At 39.0% G+C, this 19,923-nt stretch overlaps 1 protein-coding gene across 2 annotated transcripts in view; it reads left to right on the top strand.

Annotated features, from left to right (window-relative positions):
- LOC115859843 (flavin-containing monooxygenase 5-like) overlaps positions 1-19,923 on the top strand; it is a 72,689-nt gene that overhangs the window by 3,865 nt on the left and 48,901 nt on the right. The gene's annotated exons all lie outside the window — the stretch shown is intronic.

The following is a 19,923-nucleotide window of genomic DNA, read 5'->3' as shown; positions in this document are numbered from 1 at the left end:
GCTGGTTCCCGAGCCCCTGGGGCGTTCAGAAGCAGTGCCACAAGGTCCTCTACAAACTGTGCCTGTTTTGCTCAGTGCTGGGCCCGGTGGACCTTGGCTGGTTATTCCTCAACTGCAGGAGAGGCCCTCTGCCTTTCGCCCTGCCCCATCAGGCCACATCTCTGACTCCTTCCAGACCCTCCAGCAAGTGTGGAGAAGTGGGGCCCAGATCCTCTTCAGCAGACAGGGAGCTGTGAAGAAAGGGGGCACCCCATCCTCCCTGCAGTTTTAAGGACCTCTGGTGGCTTTGCTTCTTGAATGGCTCCTGGAAGGCAAGGGTCACAGGACTGGAGTGCATGGCAGAGCCCTTAGGGATTTCACCTGGAGGCCAAAATACCACAATCAAAGTAAGACTCCATTATCTGGCCCTGCTAGTGGCTAACTGAGGCTGGAGAGGGATCTGAGTGGTGACAGAAGCCAGGAGCACGGTGAGAGCCTGTCACAAGGATGAGCTGAGGGGACGCGCTGAGGTCTGGAGGAGCAACTGGGGCCACCAAGTTAGAGGAAAAGCTTCCCACTGCCTCCCGTGGTCATATCTCTGCTCAAATCCACTGCACACCAGGTGTCCGGATCCTACCACTCCCTCTTCAGGGGCCAGTTCACTCTCCAGTTTACTTTGGAGCAAAAGGATGGCTTTTGTGATTTCCCAGGAAAAGAAGTGCTTAGTATGAAACGTGCATACAGACATTGTCTTTTGTAGGAAGGAGAGGACGTTTTCTAGGGTGAGAATAGGTATGGGAGTTTGGGGTTGCTGGTTCTGGGTAGCTCTGTTCTCTCCACCTTCTCTTTGCTTCTCCAATTGGTGACTGGTGTGGCCAGGGAGGAAAGGGGCCTGGGCGCGACCACCCACCTCTGGAAACATGACTGTGCTGAGCTGAAGCCTCTGGCTTTTGTGACTTCCCAGGAAAAGCAGTGCTTAGTATGAAACATGCACACACAGACATGGTCTTTTGTAGGAAGGAGAGAACGTTTTCTATACGTTCTATACGTGAGAATAGCTATTGGAGCTTTGGGTTTATTTTGCTCAAGAGTTCATTGAGAGTCTTCATTCTGTGTGTTTATACTTTTCCAAAAAGTTAGAAACTGTTGAGCCTTTATTTCTTCAAATATTTTTCTACCCCAGTCTCTCATCTCTTTTTGAGACAACAATTTTGGATATACTATATTATTTAACATCGTCCCACAAGTCACTAAAATTTTTTTTTCAGTCTTTTTTTTTCTTTGATTCATTTTGGATAAATTCTTTTTCTATGTCTTCAAATTTAAATGAAAATTTCTTCTGCAGTCTTTAATCTGCTATTAACCATATCCAGTAATATTTCTATTTCAGATATTTTGTCATCTCTAGGAATTCCATTTATACTTATATCTTCCATTTCTCTCCTTATGCTCATATTTCTTTTCATTTTTGACCATATAAGCATAATTATAATATATGTTTTAATATTTTTGCCTAACTCCATCATCTCTTTCATTTCTGAGTTTGTTTCTGTTGTCATATTTCCCTGTCCTATGTATAATACTTTTTATTAGAAGCTGGACATTATGAATTATACATTGTTGGTTACTGAATTTTGTTTTTAAAGATTGTTGAACTTTATGTTCCCCAGAATTTGTTACTTGTGTTCAGTATGATTCTTTTGAGGCTTGTTTTAAAATTCATTCAGGGCAAGTCTATAGTAGTCTTTGCTCGAGGGCTGACTTGGACCCACTTCTAAGGCATGGCCTTTTTGATGTCTCTGTTGGATGCCCTGTATACTCAGTGAGATTTCTCCATTTTTCCACTCTGGCTGTAGTGATCTCCAGCACAGTGTGATCTCTAGGAATTATTTGTCTTCTTCCTAGTCACTGTTCTTTGCCTGGAATCTGTCCTTTCCCAGCCTCATGGAGGTTTACCCTACCATACACAGACTTACATTCAGCTATTGATTCATGGGGTGCATTATGTATATTTCAGTAACTCTTCTCTGTATGTCTCCCTCCTCAGTTACTCTGTGCAAAAATTCAAGATTTCTTGAACTGTGTTTATTTTCTTTAACTCAGCAATTTTCCCGCACTTTGTTGTTGTCGTTGTCGTTCCTACCCTGTGCCATATTCCAGAAATTGTCTGCAAGAAGAAAGTTTAGGTGTGGTAGGATTCACCTTGTTTGTTTTCTTTCAGGGGTCACAGTTCAGAGCTTCTTATTGTCCAATGTCTGAAAACTTTTTTCTATATTTTGTCCAGTTTTCTTTTTTTTAGAGTCACAGATTTATTTATTTATTTATGGCTGCGTTGGGTCTTTGTTGTTGCGTGTGGGCTTTCTCTAGTTGCGGCGAGCAGGGGCCACTCTTCGTTGTGGTGCACAGGCTTCTCATTGCAGTGGCTTCCCTTTGTTGTGGAGCATGGCCTCTAGGTGTGCAAGCTTCAGTAGTTGTGCCACATGGGCTCAGTAGTTGTGGCTTACGGGCTCTAGAGTGCAGGCTCAGTAGTTGTGGTGCACGGGCTTAGCTGCTCCATGGTATGTGGGATCTTCCTGGACTAGAGCTCGAACCTGTGTCCCTTGCATTGGCAGGCAGATTTTTAACCACTGTGCCACCAGGGAAGCCCCTCTCTTGTCTCCTTAAACTAGCTTGTGTTCGTCTGCCTTAGATGATGGAGGATTCACAAGTAGTAGAAAGCATGAGCCTCTGTTCCTGTGGCTCAGTGAGGCAGGGTGTTGTCTGGTTCCAGTGGAGTTACCATGAAGAAGCCTCTCTATCCTCCTTTCCTTAAGCTTTCCCAGTCTTGGGTGTGGAAAGAACTCAGTTGCTCCAGTTCAGCAACCCCTCAGCTCATTCTGCTTCACTAGTTGAACCAGCTTTTAAAAATTTTACAGCTGCATATTACTCCATTGTGTGGTTGTACCATAATTTTCCAGCCCATATCCTAGGTATGAATATTTAGATAGGTTCAGTATTTTGCAATTAAAAATACTGCTCAAGGGTTTCCCTGGTGGCGCAGTGGTTGAGAGTCCACCTGCCGATGCAGGGGACACGGGTTCGTGCCCCGGTCTGGGAAGATCCCACATGCCGCGGAGCGGCTGGGCCCGTGAGCCATGGCCGCTGAGCCTGCGCGTCCGGAGCCTGTGCTCCGCAACGGGAGAGGCCACAACAGTGAGAGGCCCGCATACCGCAAAAAAATTAATAATAATAATAATGCTCAAATAGGTCATGTGTATTTATCTTTTCTTAGTAGACATAGATCTTTAGGGTAAATTTATATAAGTGGGATTAATGGGTCAAAGAGTAAATGAATATGTAGTTTTGTTAGCTATTCCCCTATAGGGGAATTTGTATTCCCACTAGCAATATGATAATAGTGCCTATTTAGTTATATCTCTCTAAAAAAGCTTGTTGTCAAACATTTGAATTTTTGCCAATCTGATAAGTGAGAAATGACTTATAAGCGGAGTTTTGAGTTTCACTAATCATAAGTGAAGTATAATAAAATTCTGGTTAATTGTCTGCTCATATCTTTTGTCCATTTTTTGTCATTTCTACCCTGATTTTTAAAAATTTATTTATTTAATTAATTTATTTTTGACTGCATTGGATCTTCGTTGCTGCACACAGGCTTTCCTCTAGTTGCAGTAAGTGGGGGCTACTCTTCATTGTGGTGTGTGGCTTCTCACTGCGGTGGCTTCTCTTGTTGCGGAGCACGGGCTCTAGGCACACATGCTTCAGTAGTTGTGGCATGTGAGCTCAGTAGTTGTGGCTCGCGGGCTCTAGAGTGCAGGCTCAGTAGCTGTGGTGCACGGGCTTATTTGCTCCACAGGATGTGGGATCTTCCCAGACCAGGGATCGAACCCGTGTCCCCTGCATTGGCAGTTGGATTCTTAACCACTGCACCACCAGGGAAGTCCCTAGGGGTATTTTAAAGTTTTCCTTGTATACGTTTTACTCATTTCATGTTGATTTTATTCTTGAATATTTTATTTTTATTGTTGCAATTTTATTTTATTTTTTATTAAAGTACAGTTGATTACAATATTGTGTTAGTTTCAGGTGTAGAGCAAAGTGATTCAGTTATGTATATATATTTTTTCAGATAATTTTCCATCATAGGTTATTACAGCATATTGGATATAGTTCCCTGTGCTATACAATAAATCCTTGTTGCTTATCTACTTTATGTATAGTAGTTTTTATATGTAAATCCCATACCCCTAATTTATCTCTCCCCTCTCTCCCTTTCCCCTTTAGTAACCATAAGTTTGTTTTCTGTCTGTAACTCTGCTTCTCTTTTGTATATAGATTCATTTGTATTATTTTTACATATAAATATTTTTCCACATATAAGTGATATCATATAATATTTGTCTTTCTGTGTCTGACTTACTTCATTTAGTAGGATAGTCTCTAGGTCCATCTCTGTTCCTGCAAATGGTAATATTTCATTCTTTTTTATGGCTGAGTAATATTACATTGTGTGATATATATATTACATCTTCCTGAACCACTCATTTGTTGACGGGCACTTGGGTTTTTTTCCATGTATTGGCTATTGTAAATAATGCCTCAATGAACACTGGGGTGTGTGTATCTTTTCAAATTAGAGTTTTCATCTTTTCTGGATCTATGCCCAGGAGTGGGATTGCTGGATCATATGGTAACTCTATATATAGTTTGTAAGGAATCTCCATGCTGTTTTCCATAGTGTCTGCACCAAGTTACATTCCCACCAGCACTGTAGGGGGGGTTCTCTTTTCTCCACATCCTCTCCAGCATTTATTATTTGTAAACTTTTTGATGATGGCTATTCTGACTGGTGTGAGGAGATAACTCATTGTGGTTTTGATCTGCATTTCTCTAATTTAGTGATGTTGAGCATCTTTTCATGTACCTGTTGGCCATCTGTTGTCTTCTTTGGAGAAATGTCTATTTAGGTCTTCTGCTCATTTTTTTTGTTTGTTTTGTTTTTTTGGTTTTTTTTGTTTTTGCGGTACGCGGGCCTCCCACTGCCGTGGCCTCTCCCGTCGCGGAGCACAGGCTCCAGACGCACGGGCCCAGCTGCCCCGCGGCACGCGGGATCCCCCCGGACCGGGGCACAAACCCGTATCCCCTACATCGGCAGGCAGACTCCCAACCACTGCGCCACCAGGGAAGCCCTTCTGCTCATTTTTTGATTGAATTGTTTGTTTTTGATATTGAGTTGTGTGAGCTGTTTGTATTTTGGAAATTAAGCCCTTGTCAGTCACATCGTTTGCAAATATTTTCTCCCAGTCCATAGGTTATCCTTTTGTTTTGTTTATGGTTTCCTTTGCTGTGCAAAAGTTTTTAAGTTTGATTAGGTCCCACTTGTTTATATTTGCTTTTATTTCTATTGCCTTGGTAGACTGACCTAAGAAAACTTTGGTACAATTTATGCCCTAGAGTATTTTGCATGTGTTCTTTTCTAAGACTGTTATGGTGTCATGTCTTATGTATAAGTCTTTAAGACATTTTGAGTTTATTTTTGTGTGTTGCATGAGAGTGTGTTCTAACTTCATTGATTTACATGTAGCTGTCCAGCTTTCCCAACACCACTTGCTGAAGAGATTTTCATTTCCCCATTGTATATTCTTGCCTCCTTTGTCAAAGATTAATTGACCGTAGGTGTGTGGGTTTATTTCTGGGTTCTCTATTCTGTCCCATTGATCCATATGTCTGTTTTTGTGCCAAAAATACTATGCTGTTTTGATTACTGTCACTTTATAGTTTTGTCTGAAGTCTGGAAGGGTTTTACCTTCTGCTTTGTTCTTTTTCCTCAGGATTGCTTTGGCAATTCTGGGTCTTTTATGGTTTCGTATAAATTTTAGGATTATTTGTTCTAGTTCTGTGAAAAATGTCATGGTATTTTGATAGGGATCGCATTAAATCTGTAGATTGCTTTGGCTAGTATGGCCATTTTAACAATATTAATTCTTCCAACGAAGAGCATGGGATATCTTTCCATTTCTTTGAATCATATGCAATTTCCTTTACCAGTGTTTTATAGTTCTCAGCACATAAGACTTTCACCTCCTTGGTCAGGCTTATTCCTAAGTATTTTTTAATGTGATTTTACTTATTTATTTATTTTTGGCTTTGTTGGGTCTTTGTTGCTGTGTGTGGGCTTTCTCCAGTTACGGCAAGTGGGGGCTACTCTTTGTTGTGGTGTGTGGGCTTCTCATTGTGGTGGCTTCTCTTGTTGCAGAGCATGGGCTCTAGGTGCATGAGCTTCAGTAGTTGTGGTGCATGGGCTCAGTAGTTGTGGCACATGGACTTAGTTGCTCCGCGGCATGTGGGATCTTTCTGGACCAGGTATTGAATCTGTGTCCCCTGCATTGGCAAGCAGATTCTTAACCACTGAGCCACCAGGGAAGTCCCTGATGTGATTTTAAAAGGGATTGTTTTTTTACTTTCTCTTTCTGATATTTCATCGTTAGTGTAAAGAAATGCAACAAATTTCTGTAGTTAATCTTGTATCCTGCAATCTTGCTGAATTCTTTCATCAGTTCTAGTAGATTTTGTGTGGAGTCTTCAGGGTTTTCTCTATATCGTATCATGTCATCTGCATATAATGACAAATTTTACCTCTTCCCTTCCATTTTGGATAACTTTTATTTCTTTTTCTTGTCTGATCGCTGTGGCTAGGACTTTCAGTCCTCTGTTGAATAGAAGTGGTAAAAGTGGGAATCCTTCTCTCATTCCAGATTTTAGCAAGAAGGTTTTCAGTTTTTCATCAGTGAGTATTATGTTGGCTGTGAGTTTGTCATAAATATCTTTTATTATGTTGAGATATATCCCCTCTATACCTACCTTGGTAAGAGTTTTTATCTGGAATGGATGTTGAATTTTGTCAAATATTTTTTCTGCATCTATTGAGATGGTCATGTGGTTTTTATCTTTTGTTTTGTTGATGTGTTGTATCACACTGATTGATTTGCATATGTTGAAACATCCTTGTGACCCTCTGATTCATCCAGCTTCATCGTGGTATATAATCTATTTTATGTGTTGTTGGATTTGGTTTGCTAAACGTTTTGTTGAGAATTTTTGCATCTATATTCATCAAAGATATTGGCATGTAATTTTCTTCTTTGGTATTGTCTTTGTGTAGTTTTGGTATCAGGGTGATGGTAGCTTCATAGGATGACTTTGGGAGTGTTCCCTCCTCTTCAGTCTTTTGGAAGAGTTTGAGAAAGATTGCCTAAATTCTTCCTTGTATGTTTGGTATAATTACCTAGTGAAGCCATCTCGTCCTGGACTTTTGTTTGCAGGGAGGTTTTTTTGTGTTTTGTTTTTTGTTTTTATTACAGATTCTATTTCACTTCTATTGATTGGTCTGTTTAAATTGTCTATTTCTTCTTGATTCAGTTTTGGTGGGCTTCATGTTTCTAGAATCTTGTCAATTTCTTCTAGGTTGTCAAATTTGTTGGCATATAATTGTTCAGAGTATTTTTTTTTTTTGGTATTTCTGCAGTATCAGTTGTTATTTCTCCTCTTTCTAAAGGTTTTTTTTTTTAATATTTATTTATTTACTTATTTGGCTGCACCAGGTCTTAGCTGTGGCATAAAGGATCTTTGTTGCCACATGCAAGATCTTCATTGTAGTATGTGGGATCTTTAGTTGCGGCATGTGGGATCCTTTAGTTGTGTCATGCAAACTCTTAGTTGCTGCATTTGGGATCTAGTTCCCTGACCAGGGATCAAACCTGGGCCGCGTGCATTGGGAGTGCAGAGTTTTAGCCACTGGACTACCAGGGAAGTCCCAGTATTCCTCATCTTTAATTTCTCATTTTGTTTATTTGGGTTCTCTCTCTTTTCTTCTTGGTGAGCCTGGCCAGAAGTTTGTCAATTTTGTTTACCCTTTCAAAGAACCAATTCTTGGTTTATTGATTATTTTTCTACTATTTTTTAAATCTCTATTTTATTTATTTCCTCTCTGATCTTCATTATTTCCTTCCTTCTGCTGACTTTAGTTTTTGTTTGTTCTTCTAATTCTTTTTTTTTTTAACATCTTTATTGGGGTATAATTGCTTTACAATGGTGTGTTAGTTTCTGCTTTATAACAATGTTTGTTCTTCTAATTCTTTTAGGTGGTAACAAAGTATAACCCCAAGTCCTGTTTCATTCACTTCTCAGGTTATATAAGCGTGGCATTCATATTAATTCTTTGATTACACCACAGAGATGGTACACCCTCTGCCAACGGCAACCTGATAAGATTAATGGTATCCAAATCATGTCAGTGATGGGCTTTGGCATATGCCAACCCTACCAAAACATGCATGATCGAGCACAGGTTAGTGAACAAGTTGTGTTTGCTGTCTGTTATGTCCCTGCTCTGTTGGGTCACAGCAGGACACTAGCTGGCAACATCTAGTGAGTCAGATATGGAGCTTAAGTAAAAGTTGTGACCATGGGTGAAAATTTGTACAGACTTCTTCTTGAGTACATGGACTTAGACTTTTGGGCTCATGTTAGGATTACGTCAGTGTCCTAGGATAGGAAATCACTGCACTAGGATGAAAGAGGCTACAATCTTAAGAACCCCCTTCTGCTGTGGTTGACAACAGCCCAAAGCCAACTCATGCTCTAACCCCACAAAGCTGGGTCTTAGGTTTGAAAAATGAGCACAACGGTTGCAGACATGTATTCCTGAGACACTGTTATAACACTGATGCAAGGGAGATCTCCCAACTCTATCCCTTCACACTACTCAAAATTGGCATGCACAATAAATATTCATAATCAAAGAGTTTTAACAATAAGAGAGTGCTTCTGGAAGGCCTATGATACACAGTAATTCATCATGAGGATAAAATAGCTACCCTATAATGGTGTTGTTAAAATTAAATGAAATAATTTTCTACAAGGAACAAAACACAAATTTGAATGTCCAGGATATTGTGAAGGAACAAAAACGTTAAGCTGGGAATGTGCCTGGTGATCACCTAAGTATCTATATCTTACCAGTGGAGACACAAGAAATCAGGATTTATCTCTCATTGTTGAGGTCCCATTGTAACCTCATTTGCTCGGGGAATCCACAGGCAAATGTTCCATAGTGTTTTTCTCATATGTGTGGCCATAGATACGGATTCTGAAGGTAAATAGAAAACACACACAGAGTATGGGATGTCTACTCAATGGTGGGGTCATGGATAGCCAGCTTTGATAGATTGTATTACTGTTCCCAACTATTCACTTTCTCCCCTGTAAGATGACTGTACATCCAGCCCTTAGGTAATAGACTTCAGTGCCTCCTAATATGCAGGGTCCGTATGATCTGCTTTGGTCAGTGAAATGCAAGTGGATGTGATGTACTCAATGTGAGCTAAATCTTTAACTGTGCTTGCTTAGATTGTCCCTACCCTTTGCCAAGAGAGCTACAGAAACCAAACAGGGGCTGTGCTGGTTAAACTCCTTGCTAATCTTTCCATGTCAGTACAATAAATTCACCTCATTCAAAATAAATTTTTAAAAATATACTTAAAAAAATATGTATATATTAGTCCAGGGATCCCAAATCCCCTGGCCGCTGACGGGTAGTGGTCCATGGCCTGTTAGGAACTGGGCCGCAGAGCAGGAGATGAACAGCAGGTGAGCCAGTGAAGCTTCATCTGCTGCTTCTGATCACTTCTCATCACTCCCCATCACTCACATTACAGCCTGACCCATGCTCCCCATCCGTGGAAAAATTGTCTTCCACGAAACCAGTCCCTGGTGCCAAAAAGGTTGGGGACCACTGTATTAGTCTCTAGTATGGTGTCCCATAATAGAGTCCTTGCCCATCTTGATGAACATTTATGAAGTTATTTCAAACTTTTCACTATTGGGCTTCCCTGGTGGTGCAGTGGTTGAGAGTCCACCTGCCGATGCAGGGGACATGGGTTCATGCCCCGGTCCAGGAAGATCCCACGTGCCGCGGAACGGCCGGGCCCGTGAGCCATGGCCGCTGAGCCTGCGCGTCCGGAGCCTGTGCTCCGCAATGGGAGAGGCCACAACAGTGAGAGGCCCGCGTACCGCAAAAAAAAAAAAAAAAATTTCACTATTAATACCACCTGATACTTGAACTCAATGTGCCAGGCCATGTGCTGAGCACTTTACATGTATATTATTTTCTTTGTTCCTCACAACAATATGCAGGGTAGGTAATATTCTATTCCTCATTTTACAGATGAGAAAACTGAGCCACAAAAATATTAAGTTGCCTGAGGTCAGAAAAGTAGTTAGTGGTAGAGTCCACATAGTCCGGCTCCAGCACCTAAGTTATACCGCAAACAATGCTACAATAAACATCTTTGTTTATACACATGTAACTATTTCTGCAGGAAATCCTGGAAGGGAATTGGTGGTAAAAGGAACTCACAGACTTGTAGCACATGAAGGCTTAATCAATTTATCTTCCATCCACAGTAGATGAGCATGCCCACTTCCACCACTTCTCCAGTTCTGAATATGACCAGTCTTTTTGTTTTGTTTTCCAATCTGATGAGGAAAACAGGTATCACATTACCTAAAATTTCTTTGGTTACATGTCTGATTGAAGATCATTTTATAAACTAATTGGCTGTTTTTAGCTCCTTCTATTTGAATGGCCTGTTCATATCATTTGCTTATCTTTCTATTGTCTTACTTGTCTTTTTTTAATAGTTGTGTGAAGCTCTTCACACATTTTGAATTTTAATCTTTTGTTGAATTCCTTATTTAGTATTATTTATATACAGAAGTTTTGAATTTGTATGTGTAAGACTTTTCCTTCACTGTTCTTGGATTTTCGTGTCTTACTTATAAAAGCCTTCCTTTTCTCCCAGATTATACAAATATTCTCTTATATTTTCTCCTAGTAGTTCTCTAGTTTTGTTTTTTATATCTATCTCTGGAATTTGATACAATGCAGAGTCAGGATCTAACCTTACCTTTTTCCCCAAATAGATAACAAACATTATTTATTGATAATTCATCCTTTCTTACAATGATTAAAACTAACATCTTTATTGCAAACTAAATTCCTTTATGTACATGAGGCTATCTTTTTACACAACTATACCACACTTTCAATCACTATACTGCTAGTTTGTTTTTAAATATTTCTTTTCAATTTTTGTCTTTCTTTTAATTTTTTGACACATTTTCTTTTCTAGTATTCAATATAAATTTGAGAATCAACTCATCAAAGTCCATAAAAATTCAAATGAAATTTTGATTGGATTGCCTTGACATTACCAGTTAATGTTGGGAGACTGGCAAACTTAATAATTTGTACAATACTAAGATTTCCTACCTGGGAACAAGATATTTATTCAAGTCATATTTTATGTCTTTTAGTCAGGTTTTATTGTTTTCTTCAAATAGGTCTTGCATATTACTTTTTTGTTTATTCTTAGGAAATGTTTAGTTTTTCCTGCTATAGGTTTTATCCGTTTTTGTTTTTTTATAATTTTTATTTGAGCTGCTACTTTTTCCATTGCACCTGCAAAGATAGGGACTCTTTTTATTTTGGCTGCACTGCACAGCTTGTGGGATTTTAGTTCCTTAACCAGGGATCGAACCTGGGCCCTCAGCAGTGAGAGTGTGGAGTCCTAACCACCGGACAGTCAGGGAATTCCAGGGACTCTTTTTCATTTATTATTATTTTGTTTGGCTGTATTGGGTCTTCGTTGCTGTGTGCTGGCTCTCTCTAGTTGTGGTGAGTGGGGGGCTACTCTTCATGGAGGTGCGCAGGCTCCTCATTGCAGTGGCTTCTCTTGTTGTGGAGCAGGGGCTTTAGGCGCGTGGGCTTCAGTACTTGCAGCTCGCAGGCTCAGTAGTTGTGGCTCGAGGTCTCTAGAGTGCAGACTCAGTAGTTGTGGCACACGGGCTTAGCTGCTCCACAGCATATGCGGTCTTCCCAGACCAGGGATTGAACCCTTGTCCCCTGCACTGGCAGGCGGATTCTTAACCACTGCACCACAGGGGAAGCCCCCTTTCCTGCTATTGTTAATGGGATCTTTTATTCTCTTACTTTTTTAACTGGTATATAGGAAAAAACATCAATTTGTGTATGTTGATCTTATATTCTGCCCCTTTATTGAACTGTCTTTTTAGTACAAATAGTTATTCAGTTGATTCTTCTAGATTATTAAAATTTCCACTTATAAAAAATGTTACTGCATGTTACTGTGACCTTTAGTAAATGGCTTACAAGGTAAAATAAATGTGTTTTCAGAGTAAGAATGAGTCAGTCATGCCTAACAGAATGACAGATAACCATTAAAATATACTGGCATATATGGGGCCAGAGAGGATAAATAGCAACTATCTTATTTTACTGCACTACCAGCCATAAAATTGTAGGCTACGTGGACTTTCAGTTTGACCCAAGATGATGAGTCTAAACTCTCATGTTACCGAACCCACGTCCGACTGCTTGCCGCTTGAAAGCCAGTTCTTGAGAGACAAGTGTTGGTAGGAAAGGAAAGGTTGCTTTATTTCAGAGCCTGGCAACCGGGGGAGAGGGTGGGCTCCTGTCGGAGAACCAACTCCCGACTGCTGCTCAGGGGAAGGGGCTTTTAAAGGGGAGTTTCAGGGCTGTATAGGCAGAGGGAGGGAGCAGAACAGCCCAGTCAGCTCTGACAGTCATCTTGAAACCGGTAATGTGGTGGTCTGATCAGTGTCACCTTGGTTGTTTTAAGTACAGTTAATCTTTAGTTCCAGAGTTTGTTCCCATTTCTTTGAGACCAGTTCTCGGAACTGTGGCAGCTTATGTCACGGCTTCAATTTGGTCATCATGTAGTCATCCTCCTCCACCTGGTGGGGGCTTTGGTATCTGCAAAACAGCTCACAGGACATGGCTCAGAATATTATCTATAGCCCTTAAGGAGGAACTAAAGGTCCTTGACTGTGCTTAATGATTAAACTATTATTATTTGGTCTCCTTTGACTGTTTTCCTTGGTTTCTGCATTTCCTCACTTCTCTGATCAAACCTATTCTTTGGCTAAAGATTTTCCACAGACGAAAGGCAGGCTGAGGACAGGGAGTGGGGCAAGGACCACAGGGTCCTGCTCCGTTTCACTAATACATCTCAACTTATTTATCTATTAATTATTTTAAAGTTTACACACAGCAAATTCACTCTTTTTTTTTTTTTGGTTTACTGCTTTATGAGTTTTAATAATGCAGAGATCCTTATAACCACCACCACAAGCAAGATAAAGAACAATTCTAACACTCCTTAATCAGTCTCTCAACCCAAACCTAATCCCCAGAAACCATTGATCTGTTTGCCATTACTACAGTTTTATCTTTTCCTGAATGTCATATAAATGGAAATATACATTATATTAAATTTTGAGACTGGCTTCTTCCACTTAGCATAATGTATTTCAGATTCATCCATGTTGTTTGTGTATTAATAGCTTATTCCTTTTTACTGATGAGTAGCACTCTATTGTATGAATACACCACAGTTATTTATCTATTCATCTGTTGAAGGCCATTTTGGGTTGTTTGCAGTTTTTGACAGTTACGAATAGTACTGCTATGAACCTTTATGTACAAGTTTTTGTGTGGACATGTGTTTTCATTTCTCTAGACTAAATACATAAAAGTAGGATTGCTGGGTCACATAGGTATTTGTTTAACTTTATTAGAAACTATCAACATGTTTTCCAGGATGATTATTCCATTCTTACAAGCAATGTAGGAGAGTTCCAGTTGCTATAGATCTTTATCAGCACTGGGTATTGTCATTATTTTTTATTTTAGCCATTCTAATAGGTGTGCAAGAGTTTCCCATTTGGTTTTCATTTTCATTTCCATAATGACTAATGGGTTCATCATGTGTTTTTTGCCATCCATATATCTCCTCTGGTGAAGTGTCTGTTCAAATCTTTTGCCCACTTTTTTTTTTTTTTTTTTTTTGCGGTACGCGGGCCTCTCACCGTTGTGGCCTCTCCCGTTGCGGAGCACAGGCTCCGGACGCGCAGGCTCAGCGGCCATGGCTCACGGGCCCAGCCGCTCCGCGGCATGTGGGATCTTCCCGGACCGGGGCACGAACCCGTCTCCCCTGCATCGGCAGACAGACTCTCAACCACTGCGCCACCAGGGAAGCCCCCCCCCCCGCTTTTTTTTAATTGTATTTTTTTTTCAAGTTTTAAGAGTTCTGTATATATTCTTGGTAAACGTTCTTTGTCAGATTTATGATTAGTAAACTTTTCTCCCAGCCCATGGCTTATCTTTTCATTCTCTTAATGTCTTTTGAGAAGAAGAAGATTCAAGTTTCAACAAAGTCTAATTTATAAATTTGTTCTGCTATGGATTATGCTTTTGGTTTTGTATTAAGAAATTTTTGCCCTACCCAATCTCATGAAAATTTTCTCCTGTAATTTCTTCGAAGAGTATTATAGTTTTACATCTTACACTTAGGTCTATTGTCCATTTTAAATTCATTTTCTATGTGGTGTGAGATATAGGTCAAGGTTCACTTTTTTTGCATATGGATGTCTAATTTTTCCAGGATCATTTGTGCAGAAGACTGTCCTTTCTCCATTGAATTGCCTCTATATCTTCATTAAAAATCAATAGACTGAATTTATGAAGGTCTATTTCTGGAGTCTATTCTGTTCTACTGATCTATGTGTCTATCCTTTCACCAATACCACCATCTTCTTTACTGTAGCTTTATGATATATCTTAATGTGTAATGTGTCTTCCAACTATGTTCTTGTTTTTCAAAATTGTTTTAGATACTTCAGTTTCTTCACATTTCCATATGAACTTTAGAATTATCTTTTCTATATTTGCAAAGAATTCTGCTGGGATTTTAATAGGGATTACATTAAATCTTTATATCATCTTAGAGAGAATTGACATCTTAACTATATTGAATTTTTCAATCAATGAAAAGCGTATGTCTCACCATTCATTTAGGTCTTCTCTGCTTTATTTCATCAACATTTTTTGATTTTCAAAATAAAGATCCTGCATGTCCTATTATAATTATACCTAGTGCTTCAATTATGAAGAGCTATTGATGCCATTTTTAACTTTTGGATTCCAATTGTTTATTACAAATATATAGAAATGCAAGTTAATTTTTGTATGTTGACCTTTTTTATACTCTGACCTTGCTAATCACTTGTAAGTTCTAGTAGCTTTTTGTGTAGATTCCTTGGAATCCTCTACATGGACAAATGTGTTCTCTGCAAGTAGGGACATATCTTCCTTTCCAGTTTAAATATCTCTCATTTCTTTTCCTTTTTAAAAAATATTTATTTATCTATCTATCTATTTCTTTATTTGGCTGTTCCGGGTCTCAGCCGTGGCACACAGGATCCTTGTTGCAGCATGAGGGATCTTCAGTTGCGGCATGGAGGATCTTCATTGCCATGTGTGGTATCTTTAGTTGAGGCATGCGGGATCTAGTACCCTGAACAGGGATCGAACCCGGGCCCCCTGCATTGGGAGTGCAGAGCCACAAGCACTGGACCACCAGGAAGTCCCAGTTCTTTTTCTTATTACACCATCTAGGATTTTTTGTACATTTATGTCTATAAATTGGAATTCGTATTTTGTAGAATATTAAGTAAGAATCAAGCTTTGTGGGTTTTTTTCCGCCTAACACCATTTATTGATAAGCTATATTTTCCAAGTGCTTTGCAGTGACAGCTTCATCATAAATCAAATGTCCTTGTGTGCATGAACCAGTTTCTAGATTCTCTGTGGTGCCTTATTTCACCTACTTGACTATTCTTAAACCAACACAAGACAGTTGTAGCTTAGTACAGCAAGTCTTCCACCTTGTTTTTTTAACAAAAAGAATTACTGACAAAAATTTTTTGATTCCATTTTTTTAGGCTTTTTAAATTTTAGAGCAGTTTTAGTTTCAAAGTTAAATTGATGGGAGGTACAGAGACTTCCCATGTACTCCCAGCCCCACACAGGCATAGCCTACCACATCATCAGCATCCTCCACCAGAGTGTTACATTTGTTGCAATCAAAGAACCTACACTGACACATCATTATCACCCAAAGTCCATACTTTACATTAGGGCTCACTCTTGGTGTTGTATATTCTATGGGCTTGAACAAATATAATATAATAACATAAATCCACCATTATATTATCATACAGAGTATTTTCACTGCCCTAAAAATCCTCTTTGCTTCACCAATTCATCCCTCCCTCCCCTCAAACCCCTGGCAACCAGTGATCATTTTACTGTCTTCATAGTTTTGCCTTTCCCAGAATGTTATATAGTCAGAATCATGTACTTTGTAGCTGTATTAGTCAGGGTTCTCCAGAGAAACAGAACTAATAGGATATATATACACATAGATAGATAGATAGATAAATAGACAGATAGATAGATAGATAGGTAGATAGTAAGAGACTTATTATGAGGGATTTGTTCACTGATTACGGAATCTGAGAAATCTCCTGATCTGCCATATGCAAGCTGGAGCACAGGAAGGCCAGTGGTGTAGTTCCAATCCCAGTTTGAAAGCCTGAGAACCAGGGAAGCCAATGGTTTAAGTCATAGTCCAGTTCAAAAGCCCAAGAACCAGGAGTGACCATGTGTGAGGGCAAGAGAAGATGGATGTCCTAGCTCAAGTAGAGAGTAAATTTGTCCTTCCCTCACCTTTTGGTTTTATTCAGGACGTTAATGGATTGGGTAATGCCCACCCACAAGGGTAAAGAGTGATCTTCTTTACTCAGTCTGCCAATTCAAATGCTAATCTCGTCTAGAAACACCCTCGAAGACACACTCAGAAATAATGTTTTACCAGCTATCTGGGCATACCTTAGCCCAGTCAAGTTGACACTTAAAATTAACCATCACAGTAGCCTTTTCATTTTAGTTTCTTTCACTTAGTAACATGCATTTAAGTTTCCTCCATGTCTTTTTATGGTTTGGTAGTTCATTTCTTGTTAACACTGAATAATATTCTGCTGTCCAGATGTACCACAGTTTATTTATCCATTTGCCTACTGAAAGACATCCAAATTGCTTCCAAGTTTTGGCAATTACAAATAAAGCTGCTATAGGGACTTCCCTGGTGGTCCAGTGGTTAAGACCCCATGCTCCCAATGCAGGGGGCATGGGTTCAATCCCTGGTCAGGGAACTAAGATTCCACATACAGCAACTAAGCCCATGCACCACATCTACTGAGTCTGCGCACTCTAGAGCCTGCGCGCCGCAACTAGAGAAGCCCACATGCCACAACAAAGAGCCCACGTGCTGCAACGAAGACTCAGTGCAGCCAAAATAAATAAATAATTGAAAAATGAAAAACAAACAAACAAATAAAGCTGGTATAAACATCTGTATCAACAAAAGACTCCAAATAGCCAAAACAACCTTGAGAAAAAAGAACAAAGCTGGAGGCATTACAAGTCCTGATTTCAAACTACATTAAAAACCTATAGTAATCAAAGCAGTATGATACAAGCATAAGAAACAGACACATAGACCAATGGAAGAGAGTGGACAGCCCAGAAATAAATGCATACATATACAGTTAACTAATCTTTGACATGGGTGCCAAGAATATAAAATGGGAAAAGGATAGTATCTTCAATAAATGGTGTTGGGAAAACTAGATATCCACATTGCAAAAGAATGAAATTGGACCCCTATCTTACACCACTCACAAAACTAACCTGAAATGGATTCAAGACTGAAATGTAAGACCAGAAACGATAAAACTCTTTGAAAAAAACATAGGGAAAAGCTCCTTGACATTGGTGTTGGCAATGATTTTTTTAGGTCATCCAAAATCGCAAGCAACAAAAGCAAAAATAAACAGCTGGGACTACATCAAACCAAAAACTTCTGTACAGCAAAGGAAACAAGGAAATGAGAAGACAACCTACAGAATGGGAGAAAATATTTGCAAATCATATATCTGATAAGGGGTTGATATCTAAAATATATAAGAAACTTATGTAACTCAATAGGAATAAAACAAATAATCCAATTAAAAAATGGACAAAGTACGTGAATAGATATCTTTCCAAAGAAAATATACAAATGGCCAACAGATGGATAAAAAGGTGCTCAACGTCAATAATTATCAGGGAAATGCAAATCAAAACTGATGAGATATCACCTCATACCTGTTAGAATGGCTATTATCATAAGAAATATATGTAAGAAATAACAAATGTTGACAAGAATGTTGCAAAAAGGGAACTCTTGTACATTGCTGGTGGGAATGTAATTTCATACCGCTATTATAGAAAACAGATTGGAGGTTCATCAAGAAATTAAATATAGAACTACGGTAAGATCCAGAAGTCCCACTTCTGGGTATGTGTCTGAAGGAAGCAAAATCAGCACCTGGAAGAGATGTGTGCACTTCCGTATTCGTTACAGCATTATTCACGATAGTCAAGATATGAAAACAGCCTAAGTGTCCACCAAAAGATGAATGGATAATGAAACTATGTTATATGCACATACAATAGAATATTATTCAGCCATAAAAAGGGAATGCTGTCATTTGTGACAACATAGATGAACCTAGAAGGCATTATGCTAGGTGAAGTAAACCAGAAGGGAAAGACAAGTACTGTATGCTATCACATAAAGTAGGATGTGGAATTATTATGTGTGGAATCTGAAAAAAGAAAACAGCTGAACTCATGAAAACAGAGTAGATCAGTGGTTACCAATACCAAGGGCTAGAAGGTAGGGAAAATGAGGAGATGTTGGTCAAAGGGTATAAAATTTCAGTTATAAGATGAATAAGTTCTGAGAATCTAATGTACAGCATGGTGACTATAGTTAATAATGCTGTATTGGATACTTGAAATTTGCTAAGGAAGTAAATGTTAAGCTTTCTCACCACACACACAAAAAAGGTAACTGTGTTAGGTGATGGGTGTGTTAATTAACTTGATTGTGGTAATCATTTCACAATCTAAAAATGTAGCAAATCATTGTGGTGTACACTTTAAATATATATAACTTTATCAATTATACCTCAATTAAGCTGGGTGGTGGGGCATGGAAATCTGAGTGCAGGTTTATGTATGGACATAAGTTTTCAACTCCTTTGGGTAAATACCAAGACTCACGATTGCTGGATGGCTGGATGTATGGTAAGAGTATGTATAGTTTGTAAGCAACCTCCAAAGTGGCTATACCATTTTGCATTCCCACCAGCAATGAAAGAGTATCTGTTGCACCATAGCCTTGCCAGCATTTGGTGTCATCAGTGTTCTTGGTTTCTGGCCATTCTCATAGGTGTGTAGTGTTACCTCATTGTCACTTTAATTTGCATTTGCCTGATGACATATGATGTGGAACATCTTTTCATATGCTTATTTGCCATCTGTATATCTTCTTTGGTGAGCCTTGTTCTTCTTCAGGTGCCTTGGCTAAGATTTTTAAATCAGCTACACACATACAGACAGACACAGACACACACACACAGTTCTACACATTGAGATTTTGACTGGCATTGCATTGAATCTGAAGACTAAATTGCAGTGACCTGACATCCTTGCAGTATTGACTCATAACACATAAACATGGTATTTCACTCCATTAATTTAGGTCTCTTTAATTTCTTCCAATATTATTTCTCACTTTCTGCATAGAGGACTTGTATATCTTTTTTTAGGTTTATTTCTAGGAATTTGATATCTTGATATGGTATCAATGGTAAAATTTTAAAATTTTCACTTCATACTCTTTTTAAAAGACTATTTGCTGTCTAAAACAATAATACTGTCAATGTATTGTGGGGTTCATAACATTTGAAGTAACATATATGACAATGATAACACAAATTTCAGGAAAGATAAATAAAATTATAATTATACTGTTGTAAGGCTCTTACACTGTATGTGAAGCAATTAAGTACTAATTCAAGATAGGGCTTCCCTGGTGGCACAGTGGTCAAGAG

The sequence above is a fragment of the Globicephala melas genome, chromosome 1, assembly GCF_963455315.2.
Source record: "Globicephala melas chromosome 1, mGloMel1.2, whole genome shotgun sequence".
Taxonomy (NCBI): Eukaryota; Metazoa; Chordata; class Mammalia; order Artiodactyla; family Delphinidae; genus Globicephala; species Globicephala melas.
This window is presented reverse-complemented; position numbering and strand designations above follow the sequence as displayed.